The sequence below is a fragment of the Condylostylus longicornis genome, unplaced genomic scaffold, assembly GCF_029603195.1.
Source record: "Condylostylus longicornis isolate FDR11 unplaced genomic scaffold, ASM2960319v2 ptg000135l, whole genome shotgun sequence".
NCBI lineage: Eukaryota > Metazoa > Arthropoda > Insecta > Diptera > Dolichopodidae > Condylostylus > Condylostylus longicornis.
This window is the reverse complement of record NW_026578103.1, coordinates 15,695,319-15,712,593: the sequence shown is the minus strand read 5'-3', so window position 1 is coordinate 15,712,593 and position 17,275 is coordinate 15,695,319.

Sequence of the window (17,275 nt, the reverse complement as noted above, 5' to 3'; positions counted from 1 at the left end):
GAATAATGGTTTCTCTTCTAATTATCCTCAAAGTCGATTTCAGCTAATTCAGTTTTATGTTCTTTATCGTATGGGTACTGGCAGCATCTTGTTGAAGGACAAAATTTCTGTTAGAATAAATGTGCCCGATAGATGAAAGTGAATATTCGTTTAAAATACTTGGATACTTTTATACATTGCATTCTGTTAATAAAATATAGCTGGTCTACCCCTTGAATAATCCAATACCTTCACACTGTTACCATAGTAGCGAATTTCAAAATTTGTGTGTCAGAAGCAGATCAGAATGATATGTGTCCTTTTTATTCCTTAATGCTTCGTCACAAAATTTGGACTTCTCACTAAGCAAAACAGACTTTCGTTATAGTGTTGTGTCTAGTTTTAGTTTTGTGTTCAGTGATTAATCAAAATTTTAAAAATACAAAAAATATAATTTTAAAAATTTTATTGAAATTCTTTTAAATGAAAAATTAAATTTTTAAAAACTAAAAATTTTATTATATAAAAATTTAAAATAAATAAAATTTATAAAAGTATAAAATGTGTTACTTTTAAAAACTTACGTACATAATACACAAATAATTTTATATATACATACATACATATATTTTTTATTATTATATATATATATATATATATATGTGTGGTGTAGTATAACCCATATAATATTATTTAGTTCTTCTTCAGAAAAAAAAATTTTTTTGCAATATAAAAAAATTAAGAAAAAACAAAAAAAAAACAAGAGGAGCCACTTATCGTCGTTGGATTGCGTTTTCTGTTATACTATGGGTCACTCGTTAAAAAGTTTAAAATGTGAGAGAAGAAAAATTTCAAAAAATAAAAAAACAACATAAAAATAAAAAATCACAGAATTGCATACTAAAAACGGGAGAAAAGTGTTAACCCTAAAGATATAAATAATCAAAATGCGCATATTTTATTGCATAATATTTGTAGATTGGAGTGGCAATTCAGACGAAAATAAAAAAAAAATAAATAAATAAATATAAAGAGTACGTTCTGGATTTTTAAGAAGAAGAATTGATTACAATTCTCACACCTCTTGCTTGTTTTTTTTTTAATTTTTGTTTTTCAATTTTTTTTTTTCGGATTCAGTATACAGTTCTGAATTTTCTCCTCTTATATTTTTCGTCATTTTGTTTTTGGATTTTCTTTGTTTTTTTTTTTTTTTAGAAAATAATTTTTTTTTTGTCTTATGTTAAAAGAACCCGATTACGAATGAATTTCTCATATTTTTTTTTTTTTGATATCAATCCAACATTTTCAGATAATGATAAATAAAAATACAAAAAAAAAAAACAAAAAACAAAAGCAGGAATAAAAATTTTCCATTCCTGTTTTATAAAAATTTTCTTTTTTTTTTTTCTTCTTTTCCGAAATTTCTTAAACAATAAATAGAAATTATGAAAGATAATTAACGCCGCGTATTTCGAATATTTTTTTTATCATTTCTCTATAGACATACACACATAATTATTGGTATTAGAAAGCATTAATTATAATTATTTTTTATGTCTGCAAATATATACATGCACACATACACATTTTATTGTATAACAATTAGAAAATATATTTGGACAGGGTGATAAAGGAACGTGCTTAATAATATTGGGTTAGCAGATTTTAAATGGTTAAAACTTTCGTTATTGGTTCTAAAATTTCTATCAGATTCTTCCGTTATGAGTATTGACAAACCTTATTGTTTATTTGTGTGAGAGAAAGTATGAAAGAAATAGAAGAAGGAGGAAGTTTTTTCTAAATTTTTTGGGTTTTTCAATATTTATTTTGAAATTAAATTTTTCATAATAATAAAGAATAATGAAGTACTAAAAAGTAATGAAGAGTGAAAGTAGAAACAATTGTAACAGTTTTCTATACTTACCATTAAAGCTTTTAAAATTTTAAAATTCAATGCTTTATAGCATAGACCAGCCGCCGGTAAAGTGTGGCCTATTCAACTTTAAAATTTGGCCCATCATACTGCTTGCAAGAGAAAAATATACTCGATTGCGATCATTAAGATTTTTCAAAAAAATTTTTGAGAATTCAATCATAGATAACGTAATAGATATAGAAATATAAAATTTTCTACAAATTCATTATTTATCAAAACAAAACAATCAATAAGGTCAGTTGAAAATGTCATATTTCTTGTAAGAAGGTAATGTAAGAAACTCGAGTGGCCCATACGCACATAGTACATATTTGTCAATAACCAAAGTTTGCCGGCGACTGGCATAGACCCTTAAAATTATTTTTTAACGTCTATGCTGGTTTAAACTTAAATAACTTGAAATTTCCAATTTAACTGCTGGAGGAAAATTACAAAGAAAAGTGAAAAAATAAAAAATTGTGAAAAATTTCAAAAATAAAATACATGGCATTCTGAAAGGACATGAATTATAAAATAATGTAATATGTTGATTTTAAACGCTTTATCATGTGTATCCTCGGATGGCCGTATCAACCTAAACCTAATCCTTTATCAATCCTTTTAAAAACTTTTCATTTAAAGCTCCCATGATCCTTGAGGGAGTAAGAATTTAAGCAAAAAATTTGAAATTTCCCGTATCTTGAAAACTGGCGGACTTTTATAGCAAAATTATGAAGAAAGTTTTACTAATTTTTGATCAATAATTCTAACCAATATTATATATTTTGGCATATCTTTCTGAATCACCCTGTAGAATAAATACAATAATACATACGCATTTATAAACAGATAAAGAATCACATAACTCTGGAAGGTTAGTTTAATTATTTGACCTAATAAAATAATAATACGTGACCAAGTTTATTGTATAAGTAATAAATAAACACACGTATATATATACTTTGTCGAAAATTAAAGAGAATAAGAACACGCGAAGAGTATATAGAATATTTTTGTATTTAAGAGAAATTATTAAATAAAATTGTTTTTGTTTTCTTAAAATTTTCCATACAACCACACAATTAAAAACACTTATTTTGAGCATGAACGGAACTCAAGCAATATTCGAATTGAATTGGAATAAAATTAAATAAAATGTACTTATTATTTTCATTCTATTCCTCCATCTGTTCATCTTTTTATACTTACATTTCTCTAAATTTCTATAGGCCCTTTAATTATAACTTAGAAATTATGGTTTTGACATTAGATAATTTTTAATATTCAGTATCTTGTTTTTTTTTTTGAAATCATAAGCTCTTCCAAATTTCTACATAACAAGAGAACTAATAGTGAATATTTACCTATAAAAAATGTATTTATCTTAATTTAACGATTTAACTGTCTAATATAATCATTATGTTAAAATTTCTCTTTATTTTCATTTTCATCCCAAAAGTATGCAATAATCATATTCTGTTGTGCATTTTGACAAGAAATGTGCTACTTTAGAAATCATCGAATTAATCCGAATTTATCATTCTCTTCTCTTTTTTTCTGAATCCTGGTAGTAAAAATAGCTATTAAAATTTATCTTTTATAAGCATTGTTATATTGCTAATTTATTGAAATTTATCAAACTGCCGTAACAATAATTTTTAATTAAAATCAAAAATTAAATTTAAATTTCTAATTACAATAATTTTTGGCATAAAACACATATGCATATATAATATATGTACAATATTTACTCGACTACAACAAAAACAATAACAAAAAGATAAAATTAAGATAAGGAAATTTAAATAGAATGAATACTTTTCTTAAATTACGTTATCATTAAATATAACTAGGGCTACCTTTTTTTTTTATAAACAAGATGAATTGATATCACGGAAATAGTTTGTCATGAAAATGCTATTAAAGAGCTCTCTTTTCGCTGCTCATCATTTTTTTTATTATTATTATATTCTTATTGTTTTAAATAATTGAATTTGGCATAACAAATCGAACACCTGGGTTAAAAAATTTAGTGTACTTTTGTTTTTTTTTTATCTCGCTCTCAATATAATTTGCAATACACATTATACCCACAGACGCATATTTATATTTATTTATATATATATATATATATCGCTTATCATGACATTTTGATTGGGGAACGCGAATCAAAAACAGAAAACAAAAACAGGAAGAACAACAACAAAAAGTGAGTAAAAAAATCAAATGAAAAAAAAAGAAGTGTGTACACGTTAGCTATAAATTATTGGCGGCTACCTTTGTCAAAAAACAACAACAAAAAAGAGAAATTAAAAATATATTAAAAAAAAAAAATTAAACCCAAAATTACCAGTCAAAAGTACAAAGAAAATCTTTCTTTGTAGTCAAAGAAATTGCAAAAACCAACATACATACCTATATATGCATATACGTATAAATGTACGCATATACGTTCTCACATACTTTGTCGTTTATTCAAAAATAAATAAAGTATTTAAGAAATTATATTTTCATTCAATGCATAAGTTAAACTGGTGATGATATGGAACCCAAATATAAAAACAATAACAAATAACAAATAAAATAGCCAGCAGTTCCAATAAGCATAATCGTAATGGTAACCACACAACAGTAAGCAACACAATAGCACAGCGGCAGTATTAACTTAACGGCAACAAATAAATGGTTAATATGGCAACAATAACACAAAATTTATAAAAAAAAAATAAAATTATTTTACTTTACTTAACTGCAACTTACAATGACCGACCGAACAAGTAACGAAAAAAAAAAAATTTTTTTTTTTTAACTAAATCCGTTTTATATACGATTGAGTATGTGCGTATGTTCGAACGCTACATACAGTGCAGTATAAATACATAGAAAATCAACCTTTAAGGGTGGAAGTTCCACCTTGTCTTTTTGTAACTCTCAATTTTTTTTCTTGTTTCTCTTGCTCTTATGAATTTTTTCCTCTTGAATTTATTTCGGACTGTTGGATTTTTTTTTGTATTTATTTATTTATATGTTTTTTTTTTTTTGGTTTTCAAATGTCAAAAAGGAGAAAACGTTTTTAGAGTTGAGATTTATTGCCATCCAAAAATTTTCTTATTTTTGTACGTATGTGCTCGTGTGTATATATATAGAAATATAAAATGAGTATATAAGTTGTGTATATAAATTGAATTTTCGGATGTACATTCCTCCCAATTTTTATAGCTAATTACTTTAGTGGGATTTCTTTTATTATTGTGAAAAATTGGTTGCAAGGATTTGTTTTTGTTTTTGTTTTTGTTTCATTCCATATTTTCAAATTCATCTAAACAAGAAGAAATTCGCCTTGAAATAAGAGAATATAATAATAAAAATTAAGAGAAGAAAAAAATTAACAACGAAAAAAAAATAAATGAAATAATATAAAAAATAAAATTCAAGACAACTTAACTTACTTAATTTATGGAAGGTGTAAAAAAGTACAGTTAAAAGTTGTAAGCGAAAATTAGGTTCATATACATAATATCAACCCATATGTATATGTATATATATGATATCCGATATTTATAAAGAAAGGAGTTAAAAATAATAATAATAAGAATAAAACAGAGAAAAAATAAAACAGATTAGTTTCCAAAATAAAGGTGTGAAAAGATTTACCTTTATGTTCAATATAAATTGACAAAAATGTGCGAGGCCAGCGCAAAAAATATAAAAATTGTTAAAGGAAAGACAATTTATTAGGATTTATTTAAAAATTACAAGAATTAAAAAAAAAAGAAAAAACAGAAAAGAACGGAGAGAAAAAAAAAATAAACGAAAAAAATACAAAGACATAAAACGGTAAACTTTAAGAAAAATGATGAAAGACAAAAGTAGATTTAGGAAAAAAAATTAACACACACTGAAGTTCCATGACTTTCTCTTCTACCAAAAAAAAAAAAAAAAAACTAAGATGAAAAGTCGAAAAAAAAAATTTAAAAGGCAAATTTTTTTCCAAATATTGTCGCAGGATGCTTAAATGATGTTATGAATAGTTTTGTTTTTCTAGAATTTCAATATTTTTCTAACATTAACTTTTATTTATAAGATTAAGGTAATTTACATGAGGTTTACTATGCAGCGCGACCCAAGAAGTGGTCCTCCTTTCGCCTATCATACCTAAAGTGCTTCCAACAGAGAATATATATGCATATCGTAGTCCCTTCCATTTTCTCATAAAATTATGGTCTAATAAATTAAACAAAAATATTTACTATACCGTAAAATTTTGGCTTTAAAATTTTAAATATAAAATTGTTTTGTTAAAATAAATTTTTAATTACTAAGCAATGAATACAGATAGATTAAATAGGAAATGAAATTGTTTCTTGAAATAGAGTTGCATTTGTCACACACTTTATTAAATATAACAAAGTACAAAACTGAACTAACAAAATTTACGTTTTTTATGAAAATAATGTTAAATATAGGAATATTATTCGCATTAAATATTAAAAAACTAAAGGTCAAAGATAAAAAGACATTATTTTATAAAATAATTGGAATAATACCGAAAATAAAAAGAAAAAACACTTCTTGACATTTGTATTTTTTGCTTAAAATTGTGAATGTTTTTGCAACTCTATCTTGAATTTGACCATTTTAGAATTCGAATAGCTCGAATTAATTTCGAATTCAAATAATATGATATTTTCTATTTGATGATAATTTGAATTCAATTGGGTTATTCTGGCTGCTTCTAAATAAAAATTAAGAAATTTGAATAGAAAAGTTTCTCGCTTAAATCTTTTGAATTTAAATAAATTTTTTAAAATTTCTTAATTTGGAATTCTTACCAATCCTTAAGAATAATTTATTTTTAAAAAAATTCAGTAGCTTCATTGAAAATAATTATATTTTGAAATATTTTATTAAATTTTATTCAAGTTTCTTGTGATGATCAATTTTTTTTTACTTTTAATAAAATTAAAACTGATTTTTAAAAAAAAAAATTTTTTTTTTGGGGAATTTGTAAAATTACAAAAAAGTTTTAATAAAAAAGTATGAAATTTTACAAAAATTTAAATAAAATAGTAAATAATAATTTCATATAATATGCAAAATTTTTGGCAATAAATGCATTGCATTCTAATTGTTTTTGTTTTTGTCTATTATTAAACGTAAAGCTTTCAAATCTTATATATACTCTGATTTGGGCAATTTTATTTCAATTCTGCTCTAATATCTTGTCAAATTTAAATCTGTTTCGTTTGAAATTCTATTCCCTTCCTAGTTTATCTAAACTTAAAAGTTCGGAATTTTCTAATTTGTCGATTATATTGTAAGGTTTGCCTTATTATGACTGTTTCAGACCATCGCTAGTATGTCTGTTTTAGGACTTTACTATTAAGCGGATTTTAGTTCGGGACCTGTTTGGTTTTCGCGTAGACTATAGCAACACATTATATAAGTTGTTGCTATTTATAAATTTAATATTAAATAAATGAAATATAAAAATATTCTTCTTTTATACGACATTTATATAACATTTATACCATATAGGATTCAATTGAAATTTTCTACAAATATATAAATATGTAACTTCATTGTTAAATATATTATAATATATGTATATATATAGATACATTTTGTATGCAAAATTTTCCAGTGACAATGATGATAATGAACTAAATCTTCCTTTTAAAGGTTTTTCTGTATTTTTATTTTTAAATACGTGTGTACATACAAAATATGGTAAAATATAAGAAATTTTCTTATGTATTATTTCAAAATTGATATATATACCAGCATACATACATACATACAAATATATGAATTGGTTTTTTGCATAAAAAAACAAAAAAAAAATAATAATAAAAATTCAAAATAAAATTATAATAGTTATTTCTAAATTTTTACTACTCAACTTTAAAAATGCCATAATATATATAAATGAAATATACATATATAGGGTCCAAAATTTAATATATGGTAGACATCTACAAAAAACAAAAAAACAAACAAAATAAATAAAAGTTCTTTACTCGCTTCTTCACAATAATTCATTTAAATTTCTTTTAGAAGTAATAAAAAACTCTTCGTTATCGACATTCTTTGCGGTTTAGTTTAAACTTCACATTAATTCAAGGACTTTAAAAAATTAAAAGAAAAAAAAAAAATCATATACAAATGTACATACTTACATGTAACAATTCATTCTATATACCCATATGTATTTATGTATGTATGTATATAAATAATAAAATTGAAAATATACAAATGAAAAAAAGAAATAAAAATTAAATAAGAAAATAAGAATAATAATGTCAACCTGAATAACATGCTGAACTGGAATAGTAGTGTTCCACCAAAATCGTTTGCCGTTTTGAGGTTTTTTTGTTGTTGTTGTTTGTGTTGTTTGTGTATATATATTCACAATATTGGAGGAAAAAATAAAATAAAACTAAGAGAAACAACACAAAACTTATCAAACATAAATCTTTTATATGTATGTACCCTTGTATGTATATATGTACATATATATAATGATAGAATATGCTTGTACGTATGTATGTGAAATGTGTATAACTTTATTCTGTTTCACTTTTTTTTCTTCTTATTTTTCAATTCGTTTTTTTTTTGTTTTTGTTTTTTTTTTTATATTTAATTTCTTCAATTCTGGATTTTTCGTTTTGTTTGTTTCTTTCTTTTTTATTTCTTTCGTATGCTTTTATTTCTATTTTTCTCAGGTTTGAAATACAAAGGATGATTATATGTAAATTTTTTTGTTTTTTTTTATGGTTATCTTGTTTTTGTTATTTTTCTTCTTGTATTTTGCTTAAATCGATAGGTTTAAATGATGGACTTGAGGTTTGACAATATTTTTTCTTTCTGATTCAATTACTTATTTAAGGGTTTTTGTTTTTATTCTGTTTTTTTTTTTTTTATTTTTCATTTGTTTATATTTTTGTTTTGTTTTATCTTCTTGTATTTTTTTTTGTTGTTTTGTTTGTTTGTTTTTTTTTCTGTTTTTTTTTTTTGATTTATATAATATTCAAGTTGGGAAATTCTTTCAAATATAAAAAAAAAAGAAAAAATTAAAAAAAAAAGTTAAAGTTCAAAATAATTGTGAATACTTTTGCTTTTTTGTTTTTTGTAATATACACACATATTTACATACTATACAGAATGCATATGTACAAATTAATTTTAAATATACATACGTGTATTTTATTTAAAAATAATGAGAGAAAACAAAAAGAAAAATTTCTTAAAATTTAATTTAAATGAAAATTAATCCTATAGCGTATGCAAATAAAAATATTTTTTTATGATTTATTTGTGTTTGAAAATTTTATTTAAATAATTTCGAAAAATAATCGTGAATTCTAGTACAAATACACATACATATATACGCATTATGAGTGTTTTTATAATAATTTGCAAATTACAAATGAATAAGAAATTAAATTGGTGGCCTAAAAGTATGCAAAGTTAAATTAGAATTTTTGTTATATTGTCAGCTCAAATTGGGAATATTTTTGCGGATAGAGAGGTCAAATCTGTTATAGGTAGTCGTAACTTCAATAGATTTTTGTATTATCGATCAAATAAGGCAAAAGAAATCAGAACCTACATATAGATACCAAAACGTAAGAAAGGTGGTGTACCTCTGGTAGTTTGCTTAGGAGCCATTGACCGCGCGCTGCTTCTCCGGTTTACAAGATAGGTAACAGGTTGGTAGAAACAAAAATTTGCAAATTGAGTCTTTGTCATACGCTGTTCACGAAGAAATATCTATTTGATAATATTAGTATGCCGGCTTGTTCCTTTTGTGACAATATTTTGAATATTAAACATATTTTTATGGAATGTTCTGTTACTAGTGATTATTTGGAGGACTGCTCCAAAAGATTCTATAAAATTTTTGCTTCCAACAACTGAGAATGTTACCTATTTAATATGTGGAACTTGATTTAATTAATTCCGATACGAAATTATAATTAAAATAATTTGTAAAGGTCGTAATGCTCTTAAAAAAGGTAAAATTAAACATACTGGAATTGTAAATTAAAATAAAACTATTCTCACAACATAAATATTAAAATAAATTAATTTTGTAAACCCATATTGGCCCTGGCAGCCGAGGGTATTCATAATATTATTTTATAATGCATATTATTGGTAAATACAAAATGATTAATTGTCTTGTACTATATTTAAAGTATTACAATACATTATTATTACAGGGTGATATTGATAATTGTGTATGCTTCTTAAGTATTCAATTATGTGCTAGTATCACTATATTACAGCCAATACGAGTAGATCGTTAAATTAAAGGCAATAAATTGCAATAAAAAATTATTATTCAGAATATGTACACGAAATAATGTGAAATATTTAATTGGAACTTAAAAAAAATACGTGGGAACTAATATAGCAGCTCCTATTTATTAAAAATTTGAGTATTTGAAAAGCTTAAAAATTATTTAGTAAAAATTAAAATTTATGGTCTAATATTCGTTATTTATCTTATATGAAAATTTGATAAAAAAATCAAAATTTCTAAAAGTAGCATTTTTGTTTCTAGTTAGAACGTTATTAAACTTATTCGCTCCGGACTTAAAATTATGGATTCTATACATTTCTACTTGTAGTAAAATTAATATTTTTCAAGACTAACAATAGTTGCTTAAAATTTCGATTTTACAATTTAGCTTATACAATATTTGTATAGTGCTAGCGATTTATTTTTAATTTTTTAAAAATTTATTCATTACTACGTTAACTAGAGATGTAATTTATTTGAATATCGAGGTATAAATAAAAAAGCTTCTAACTGAAGTAGTTTTCTAATAAATTTCACTCTTAAACGACTAACAATTTATTGCATGTTTTGTCCATTTGGTCTCGTAATTCAAATTGGTAATGAACTGTCCAAATTTTGTTGTTGCTGTGCACAAAATTCATTCTATTACATATGTTTGTAAAAATGTATTAGTCTTTTTGAATAGTTCAATACAAGTGCATCCGGTATTCAAATCAAATTTTTTTGATTTTGAATAATAAATAACACCAATTACCTTACATTTTTAATTTATTGCTCAAAATATCTAGATAATATTTCAATAAAAAAAAGTAAAACAAACGATTAAAGCGTAAATTTTAAAGTACATAAATTTTGTAAAACCAATAATTTTGAATAGCTTGGTAAGTCTAGTATTAAATATTGTTTAAAAAAAAAAAAAATAGCTGTGTCTTTTTTATTCTCCAGCACATAAGAGTTAATATTTAAGTATCCTGATATTTATAATATTTTAAAACGTTGAATTTTTCTCGATAATATTCATAAATTTTTCAAAAATTTCACGTATATATTTTTAGGTTGCGTCACATATAATAAAAAATAATATCAAATTTCCTTTAAAAATTTATACAAATTGCTTATTTTTTATTTAAATTATTACTTAAATTAATAATTTTTATATTAATAAAATTATTTTATTATTAATTTTTATATTTTTTAAAATAATATTGATTTGCTTGTCACAAAATGACGCTGTATATGACTCTCGAGCTCAAATGACAGAAAAACTAATGACAGTTAAGAGATGATAAAGTAATTTTTCGGTTTGGAGAAAGTTCAAAGAATACTCATTAACAGGGCTGCCGTTTTAGAATTTTGCAGAGTAGCTGATTTCAAGTTTGAAAATGAACTTACCTACTCACCTTTAAGGATGACCAATCTAATATAGAATCGTTATTCATGTGGTTATATAAAAATGCAAATATTTAAAAAAAAAATAGACGAGAAAACTTTTAATTTGGTATATTATGATCCTCTGTTTAAGGCTATGTAAGTATATTTAATAATGAATTTTAAAAGAGCACAGAATTATTTATGCACATTTTTATGTTTAATAAATTTCAAAATTAAAATAAATAAATTTTATCTATCCTAATTAACAAAATATTAAAGAAAAATTATTGAAAAGGAATGTTTTGTATTCATAATTTACAAATTCTAGCTTTTTAACGAGTAATAGAGCATAGGATCACTCGTAAATAAAATTGAGCCCAAATGATAGCCCTACTCATTACTTCTAATTGCAATAATACTCATTAGTAGCTTATACAAGCTCTAATTGCTGAATTTTGTGAATGGCAAAATTGCATATTTTAATTTTAGATTTGAGCAAATTAGTCTTACATTTTATAAATTATTAGAAAATATTTTCACGCTCATTTATTGCCTTCATCTTAGAATAATCAAATTATTCTCGATTATTTTACCAAAAAATAACTAAGAAACTATTGTATAATTATCAAAATCAGTTCATTATATTTTTATATAGTTGAAAATTTGGTAATTGTTAAAATTAATTAAATATTTTCATTTGAAAAAGAAATTCTTTAAAATTTATACATAAGGTTATATAAAAAACTTTAAATAAATTGAGAAATTTTACAATTAATTTTTGTTTTTTTTTTTTTGTGGTTTTTAAAATAATAAATTTAATTTGGAATTTTAAGGAATGTCGTTATACAATATATGTATGCACGTATGTACAAAGTATTTTATTCAGAAAGGTTCCTTTCTTGCTTTCATTAATCTTTTGAGGTTATTTTCGAGTTCTTTAAAATATGCAAAATATTTTTTTCTAATTTTTTCTTCTTTCTTATTTTGTATATATATAAATTTTTAAAGAAAAAAGGCCCCATCAATCGTTTCAAGAAAAATCTTATTGTTTTTAATAAAATTACCCGTAATGACCGTAATTGTCTTGGGTAAAATTACAATTTAGTATTTGTATATAATAAAAAGGAAAAAAATAATAAAAGAAATAAAAATAAGAGGAAAAAAAAAAGGGAACAAAATATAAAAAAAACAAAAACCAAACGTTTAGCAGTCATTAAATAAAAAAAGAGAAGATCAAGAAACGAACTCAACTTTTAAATTTTTAAGCTAAAAAATTACACGACGATTAAATTCTTTAATCCGTTTGTTTCTCATCCTGAACCGATTATCCAATTTACATTGCAGTTAAGTGTTTGTTTTTACGGTTTTTTTTTTCATTGTTTTTTCCTTGTTTTTCTTTTATTACTTTTTTTATTTATTCTTGTTACCTTGCCTGCTATGGTTGTCTTCTACCAAGTCTGCCAAGTTATTGGTTGCTATGAGCTCTGTTTTTTCTTTGTTTTTGTATTTTATTTTATTTAATTTTTTTTTTATGTTTTGTTTTTTGGATTCTTTCTTTTATTGCCTTGACTTTCTTTAACTTCATTTGTTGCTGGTTGATTTTCTTTTTTGGTTTTTTTATTTTTCTTTTTTGCAAATATTTGCTGTAATTAGTTGTTTTAAAATAAAATAGTTGATATAGTTTTGAATTTATTCGCAGTACAAGTTTCAAAAAGGCTGCTGGACAGTAATGAAAGTAGATGTACAGACATACACATCCATATGCATATTTTATATATGAAGATGGGTAGATTTCTATAAAAAGTTGAAAAAAAAAAACAGAAAAATTACAAAAGTTAAATAAGAAGAAAAATTATTTAAATTCTTTTAATTTGAATGTAAGAATATTGTAAGTAAATTGTAAAATTTTAAATATACACACATATTTTAAATTTATATACGTATAAATGTGAAAGAAACAGTAGTATTCTCATTTTAATATGTAAATTTAATTATATATATTTTAATATTCAGAAGTTAATTTTATAATTATTGTATAACAATAAATTTAATTTATAATTTTTAATTTTAATATTTATGTATAGATGAAATTCTTTTAAATATGTTCCTACACACCAAGACTCAACTGAGGAGAATTGTAATTATTCACAAATTACTAGAGCTTATTCACTAAATATTGAAATTTATCTGAGAAATTTAATAAAAATAATTTTTAAATTTATGTAGTATGCATGTACTTGCAAATGTGCGAGGAACAATCGAAATAAATAGAAAAATTTAATTATTAAATTGTAGACCGTTTATATTTTTCTCTTCAGTTGTATTTTAAAAGGAAAAATTAATATTCAAAAATCGAAATGTTGCCCTTTTATATAGAATATATAATTTTAAAATTTCAACATTTTGCTTTTAGATTTTTGGTTACAATCTTTGGATTATTGAAGCGAGTATTGCAACGAGCAGAAAAACTTTGAAATTTACTTTTTTTTAAATTTAATGAAATTTGCAACTATAACCGGTTTGGCCAACAAATCGATTCAAATACATATTTTAAATGATTCCAATTAATTCTTTGCCAAAAAAACTTAAAAAATTTTAATAAATTAGATTTTACTTATTATTAATTTTAGTATCTCAACATTATTTTCTAGCAGCAATAACCATAAGAATCACTACAAATCACAATATTTATTTTGTTTGAGATGCTAGAATGGAACATAAATCATAACTTTTTAAGTTAAAACTTGTTTTACTAAAATTAAAAAAAATTGAAACTTGATGACATGCCCAAACGTTGAGCATCCCTGAATAATAATTCATTTACGTTTAAGAGGAAAGTTTTTCTATTCATATTAGAAAATTTTGTAATTCATTCTTTAAGTATGATATTTGTTACATTTAAGCATTTGTTCTTTATAGTAATATTGTCATAACATTACATACTTACAAAGTGTTAAAAATCGTGAATATTTTGAATTTGGCTTAATAAGTTTCCTTTACATGCTGTTTCCCTTCAATTTGAAGCTCATAATTTTTGAAATTCAACAAAAATTTCGGCTCTATAAAGATGGTGTAAAAAAACTGGTTATTCTTTATTCTCTAAGATTTATGGTAACAAACTGTTCTTGTTGGATGGCTTTCAAATAATTCGATACGTGAATTTGTCCAAGTAATAGATTATTTTAAAATAGAGGTAATTCTTGCCATTGGGTAAAAAAATTGGAAAAAAAATTCGTTAAAAGGCTAACAAACTCTTCAGCTCAATTCCACCCAACTTCACTACATCTTACTTCAACAGAAATTTTGATTCTTCTTCAATAATCTTTTTAAATAAAGAATTAAGAGAGAGCCTTTAAATCACTTTTTAGTCATTTTTTGTATTTAATTCAAAAATGAATGGTTGAATCTTCTTCTTTAAGAAACATAAAAAATAACTTTGTACCTTTGCTCCCATTATTTACACTTATAATATAGTGTATATGTTTCCAACCATATCTGCATACATACATATGTACAAACAATAATATATTCAATATTTTATGCTTGTACGAAGATCTTTTTTATGAGATTTTTGCGCATATTCCAGTTAAATATTTTTAATTAATGTTTTTTTTTTATATTAAGTTCATTGAAAACAAAATCCAAAAAAAAAAATAAAAAAAATAATGCCATATGCCATCTTAAAATGTTTTAAAAAATATCATTAGAGAAGTTAAAATTGTCGATAGGTAATCTTCATCCTACCTATTTGACCTAATTTTTATCGATGGGACCTAATCTTAAATAGATTTACAGCAATGCGGTATTAGAAATCTTTAACGTATAACATTCTAAAAATAAATAGAAATTGTTTTTTTTTATAAATGTACAACTTTCAATAATATATTTTTAATTTATACATATAATACATATGTATATGTATATATGCAAATTATTTAAGTATGTGTGTACATGTAGATCTATTTGCATTTAAAAACCTACTTACCACTATTTTTGTTTGTTTTATAACATTATTATTTTTTTGTATTTTATAAGTTAACATTAAATTAACAGAAAAACAAAAAATTAGAAATTCACTGAGAAAAAAAAATATATAGTACAAAATAATCTCTGTTAACTATGAGATTAATGGGTTAATTGAAAAAATTTTGAAATACGATTTGGTATGGTTTTTATAACATATTCAATTAAAAATTCAAATTTAGTATTTTATAAATAGTGTCTTGTGTTTCATATTGCAATATTACTTTGTTAAACAGCAATTCACTTCAGGCGTGAAGTACTAAATCGAGGTTAAACATAAATTTCTGAATTAAACCGTGTGGGTTACGTTGTGGGACTTAATGTTATAAATTTGGTATTATAATAACATCGAGCTATATAAGCAATTATATTTTAAAAGATGAATTCTGTATAAGAGTTTTGTTTTTGTATTATTCTCACCTAATGTCAGAAAAGTTTAATCAAATCTGAAGTAAGAAAATTCGATATGGAAACTATGCAACCGTCAGAGAATACAGATTTTAGGTTTTTATAAGTTTACTTCATTCTGCATGGTATTTAATTACAATGTCTGTAACATTACGAGTACAATTAGTTATTTTGTTGATAAAACATTTAATTTTTGTTATAATGTTTTACGCTTCATAAAATCTGATAGGAAATTTTCTAAATTAGTAATTTAATTTGAAAATATTATTTATTAATTATTGCATATAAACTTATATATTTCACACATTCTGAATGTATTAGAAACGAATTTCATGATATTTGAATAAAAGATTAAAAGTAATATACATACTAGATAAACATGGTGATCTGGATGTGCTGCCTAACCTCTAGGGGATAAACTCGGATATCTAAGGGTTAATATCTCGGATTAAAATTAATTTTAATTCTTGTATAACAGAATTTTCAAAGAACTTAAAAAAAAAAATTAAAGAGTATTTTATGTTATTTATTAGTTTAAAGCTAATCCTGTTATACTGGATTGAAATGAAACCTATATAAATTTTAAATAATAACAATAAAATATTTAATTTTTACTACAAAAATATTAAGCAATTATTTATTATTAATTGACTTCCATGAATACTACTAATTCCTAGTTCCATTTTTATATATTTTCAGAAATCATTTATCACTTTTATACATGTGTATAGATAGAAGTGCTACACCTTTAAAGAAAATACTCGTATTATCATTACTCCCGATATAGTAATTTGCAAACAACTTCAGAGTAGTTCTTTAAGAATAGAAGAATATGAAGTCATTTGTCGAAATAAATATTTGTAACTACCTATGTAAAATACTCACCTTCGAACAGCTTCCCGGGTTTTTTTTTGAAAATGTTATACATTCAAAATATTATACACCAATGATGGCAGGTTTTTTTTTAATTTTCATTTAAAAAATTGTTGAAGATGTGTTATTAATGTGGTTAGCTTTACCGGAGTTAGCATAAATTACCCCATTGTCGGCAAACCAAAATTATACCGTATGGCATTATTGTTAAGAAAATATGATTGACGTTTGTTATGTATATAAAATTTCAAAAACTATGAAAATAATTTTTTTAATTCCAATACCGGAATCGGAAATTTGAATATAGTACGGTTGTCTAGCGACTAGTTCAATGGCATACATTTACAAATGTAATTATATCTGGAACCAATTTATTATTGACGATCGCAAACCACATG